Source organism: Frankliniella occidentalis, unplaced genomic scaffold (genome assembly GCF_000697945.3).
Source record: "Frankliniella occidentalis isolate FOCC.00 unplaced genomic scaffold, Focc_3.1 Scaffold74, whole genome shotgun sequence".
Classification (NCBI taxonomy): Eukaryota; Metazoa; Arthropoda; class Insecta; order Thysanoptera; family Thripidae; genus Frankliniella; species Frankliniella occidentalis.
Window position 1 is genome coordinate 254,843 of NW_026267204.1, and position 5,018 is coordinate 259,860.

A 5,018-nucleotide genomic window follows, 5' to 3' on the forward strand; every position below is an offset into this window, starting at 1 on the left:
GAGGCGGAACTATAGCGAGCGCCTACTGTAGTACTCGAACATTTACAAACCGAACACCACGAAGACCTCGATGTGCGTTCGAGTTCAATCGAATGCGAACATGTTTGCTCATCTCTAGTGTGAGCGTGTGTGCCCGTTTAATGTATTTGCATGTTTTTTGTGCAAACGTTCGCACTAAGTTAAACCTACGTTTCGTTTCGCACAAATTTGTACGCCGAAGAACATGATTTCCTAGAGATGAAATGCACCAAAGTGTTCAAATCAACGCAGAAATGTGTGCAAAAAATGTTATTGCTTCAATTCGGACAGATAAAAGATACAAATCCAGTTAGTGTGTGCCGAGGGGGTGATAACTGCGACTTTAATTGTACACCTGATTCCTGGAATCACTGGATCCCCGCTGATTCCCATCGTGATTCCTGCATGATTCTAGGGCCGGTGCACACGCATGATGCCCAGAGTTATTGTCCCCTCGGTGTGCGCGCATGTATGTGTATGTGTGTGTGTCTGTGTGCGTGCGCGCGCGCGTGGGAGGGAGGGTGGGGGGCACTGGACACGCGGGGCGTGCGCTGGCCGTGGTGCCGGCGGCTAGGGTGGCAAAGAAAGGGCAAACGAGTCGAGACTAAATTTTCCCATTGCACGAGCGAGAAGTGAGGAGCGACCGGGTGAGTGATCGAACGCGCGTCTGACTCTTCAGGGACCTGTGATCTCGAACTCCAGCGACGTCGGTTGTCGGATGATCCCTGTTGATCTGTTTGGACACAGCAAAAACTTGTTCCCGCCAGAAGTGTATACATTTCGTGTTTTTGGTTCTTTAACATTTTCTCTGGCACTTATTGTTAGCCGTTCCTACCCCTCCCTTCCAACCCCCCCGTCCATCCGGCCTGCATGTCCAGATACCGACATGACAGCTGCTGGTTCACTTGGGGGTCCACCGCCAGAGACTGCTCAATAAATTGCGAAAAAGGCCACGACTAACTTGGGCACGTTAAAAGTCGAAATTCACACTGAATAACCCGAACATTGTGACCCTGAGCAAATCTTTAGGGGAGGAGGCCCGCCCGCCGGCAGCCTTAGTTTACTTAAATGTGTATAGTGACTTAAAGGTCGTACCGAAGGCCCGACCAAACGCTGCCGGCGGGCCAAGCTAGGCCCGGCCTTGCCGAACGGAGTTGCCTGCGGAGCGAAGTTTGGCGGAAGGGCGGGCGTAGCTTGTTTCTGTTTGAGACCGTATCGTAACGATGCTACGACGATTATCGAAACGTAACGCGTTACATTTTTGAACAGAGGTGTATTGTATCGCGATACGATAACTCGGATTGAAAATTATCGCAACGTATCGCGATACTTTCTTTTTTGTATCGTTAACAACCCTGCTGTCCGACTCGTGTCTGCTTTATCCCAAATAAACGCCACGAGTCGATGCCGCGGCCGGGCGCGTTTTCCTTCTCATATCCTTGGCGAGTGATCGATAAATCATAGCAAATTACAAGCATCAACACAGCGCCACCGCTGTGCTGCTGCCCACCCAGTTGTTGCGGAGCGGACGAGCCACTTCCGGTTCCAGGACGTGGCGTCCACCAACAAAACTTACATACACTTTGTGTAGGAAATTTCTCGGGATTTCACGAAGATTCGCCTTTGGAAATACCCAGCGGACTTCGTTGTCTAGTTTTGAAGTGGTTTTAGGTTGTAAAGATCCCTGTAGCACGCCCGGGCACGCCTGTATGATGTCAGTACCCACATCTACAAGCCTAATTCGACAGTTAAAAGGCTTCATTGTCGACGTTGAAAACGCGAGGTATTTGCGTACTGCGGACGCCGTTATGGCGAATCACAAATGACATTTTCAGCTTCATTCACGACTACTCGTGAAATGCCATAGATTTTGCAGACAGTGTACTATTACTTCAACCGCAATCACAACCAGAGAACCATTAAAAATGAATCGACCAAATCAGGGTCGCAGGAAGCAAAATTTCACTGCTGAAAGCAACTACGATTTAGTGCCTTAATTTTTAACTAAAGTCGGTCACGTCCATCAAGACTAAGGTAATTTGACTGATCTTTTTTATTAGCGCGATTAAAATCTAGTCCACATGAAGGCAAAATTTCGTCGGTTCTGAATTTGGCCGCCTGGCCTAAACGGTTTTCTGGGTGGCACAGCAGCCTCATAATCCGGCGCACCTGTCATGAATCCGGGCGATAAATTTTTCATACCGATGCACTTCGTCACAGGCACAGCTCGACTACGAATTACTTACACCGGGTCCACTTCGGATAGAGTTCGGGTGGCAACGCTCCCCTACTTGTTAGAGTACCTACGGTATTCTAAAAACTCCTGTACATCGGACACTCACATTGAACCGACAAAGCAAGGGACTCTGTGGCACAGAGTTTTACATGCAAGTGGAGCCTAGGTGAAACTCGTGGAGTAGTGTTTCCCGCAGTTATTCAGAAAGCGCGCAACTTTCCTATCCAATTGGGGATCCGCAGGCGAGCTCCAGGGGCCGAGCTCGAGCTTTGCTGCTGCTTCTGGGCGGGATAGACGGATCCGCCAAGCCGGCACTCACCGTGGGGTTCTGCGCCAGCTGCAGGGCAGGGCGGTGCGCTGCGCGGTGGGGCGAGGTGGGGCGCGGTGGGGCGGGGCGGAAACAGCCACGTGCGTTCGGAGAGGTTTGGAGGTGGCGTTCAGGCCCGGCGGGCAGGCCGAGTCCCGGGTGTCATCGGCGGCGACCTCGCGCCCGACCACCCCCCCGCTGCAGGACCGCCGCGCCGCCCGCGCCGCCCGCGCCGCCACCAAGAGCAGCCCCCCGGGAGCCGATGCCGCGGAGCCTGACCGCTCCCGGTGCACGCGAACAACACCGTGGACGCGGGGCCTGCGCGGCGGCGCTGTGCTGGCGGTGCTGGCCGCGGTGCTGGCCGCGGTGCGGGGGCGGGGCGGGGGCGGCGCGCGCTCGGACGACCACACCGGCACGCGGCTCGAGCACGACTGGCCAGGCTCTGCCCTCGGCTCGTACCGTGGAGCTCCGCTGGCAACCCGCCGAGTGGGGCCGGGCCGGGCCGGGGAAGACGGCTGGGGCAGGCTGGGGCCCGCGCACCCACCCACGCCCGCCACCCACCACCCCCGGCCTGCCTCCGGCCTGGGCGGGGGGGAGGGTGGGCCCGGAGAGGGGTAGAGGGCCGCGGGCGGGGGAAGGGGTAGCCCGGAGAGGGGTGCGGAGGAGAGGGGGCCAACGCCGACCCAAATCGCTACACTGCAAAATAAACTGGAAATAATTAAGCCTTCTGTATGGTGAAAAGGGTGCAATGATACCGGTGGGCGCTTTATGAAGAATATGCGACATCTGCGAATTTTTTGTCAGCAGCTACTTCCCTCTCGACGGCCGTGTCCGCACATCCACACCTCTTCCTGGTGGTGTACCAATACATACACCCAGCCCAGCACCCCAAACACCAGGTAGAGCGGTCGAGAAGGTTGGCGTCAGCGTCCGCCTAACCCCTTGCGGGCCTACGGGTGGGTGTCGGCTCGGGTCGCGCCTCGCCCTGCCCGGCGGGGGTGGGAGAGGACTCGCTGCTACGCTCACCGGACTCGGCTCACCTTCCCCCCTCCCCTCCCCACCACCACGGAGCAGGCGCAGGCTCGTGCAGTATTTATCGCAGTGGGTGCAGGTGCACGCCCCCCGCCGCCCCCGCTTGGCCTCCGCCCCCACGTCCGGACAGGCAAATTATTTTTGCACAAGTTTCGATCCTCAGTCTCTCAAGTTTGCGCCCCCGCCCGCTTTGGAAAAAAGCTACATTGAGTCAGCTATATCGGTCATGCAATGTGTTTCAGCACTGCAATGGGTCGAGGCAATGACTTGAACGGATGGAAGGGGTCTTAAGGGGTCACTCTGGGGAAACTAGAACGTCTGCGGCAGATCTTGGCAAGCTCCATGGAACAATGACTAGGGGGGAAAGGGGTTAGTTATGGACCATTTCAGGCTGGGAGATTTGAAGCATGAGAAGAGGAAGAGCAAAGAGAAGAAGAACCAAGACCAAGAAAATAGAACACAAAACAGTGCAATTTACACTTACAAAACTATTCATTTATTGTGTTTGTTGATCCTGCTGTTGGCTGAGCGGTATCGAAGCCTTTTTCTCCAGTCATCAAAAAGTTTGTCGTCTGTCTGTTTGTCTCTAATCACGATAACTAGAGATTGGTTTGAGGTAGGTACCTGAATCATTAGGGAAACTTTATGTCATAAAGTCAAGAACTGTACTGTTTTTGAGCCCTCTGTCTCAAAAATTGGCCAAGATAAGAACGGGCGATTTAGAAAGCATCGACTATATTGCTGATAGGAGAACCCGAAGTACCAAAATTTCGTCCGTTTGGCTCTATCACTAAGCGTTTGGGTGGTGAGGGAGTTTACCACACGGAAATGGACCCAAAACATTTTAATGTTTCCCCTCAGATTTTGATGGTCTCCTTTGGGGTAGCTCGTCAAAATAAAACTCTGTGAACTAAAATTTGTGACTATTCAGGCCGAAGGCCTTTTGCCCGACTCGGGTGTCAGGAGATAGATGTATGCCAGGCGCGTCGCAGCGTATCGGGGTTTCGTGGGATATCGCAAAGCCTGTTACGCGAGACGTGGTCTGGCGTATACATCCACCTAGGTTTCTGGTACCCTACAATTTACAATAGAAATTCAACAGTAAGGTGTTACCAAATTTCTAACTATTCGTTAAAATTGTAGACTTGTTTTGCCGCTGCGGGGGAGCTCTAGGATCGTCCTGCTGCGCGAGTCTGGGCTGCGACATCGTTTGGAGGGTTTCTGCCGCGAGACCAGACAAATAAAGGGGCTGGTGTTGGTGGTGGCGGCGGTGCAGGGCGGGGGCGGCGGCGGCGGCGGCCGGGCGGCAGGAGAGCCAAAAGGCGGGCACATTTCCGCTGCAGTGACACGCCTGAATTATGGAACTGCAGCCTCCCCTCTTTTTGACGTCGTAGAGAGACCGCCTCGCGCCCCCGCCCCCTCCCA

At 54.5% G+C, this 5,018-nt stretch overlaps 1 protein-coding gene across 2 annotated transcripts in view; it reads right to left on the minus strand.

Moving 5' to 3' along the window:
* Window positions 1-3,007, minus strand: part of LOC113211773 (Kv channel-interacting protein 4) — a 36,301-nt gene extending 33,294 nt beyond the window's left edge. Inside the window, exon 1 of one of the 2 annotated variants that reach the window (XM_026430249.2) lies at window positions 2,574-3,007. The gene's annotated coding sequence lies outside the window, so the exon portion shown is untranslated. The remainder of the gene's footprint in view (window positions 1-2,573) is intronic. The other variant, XM_026430248.2, reaches the window with a different exon arrangement.
* Window positions 3,008-5,018: the final 2,011 nt, after the last annotated feature.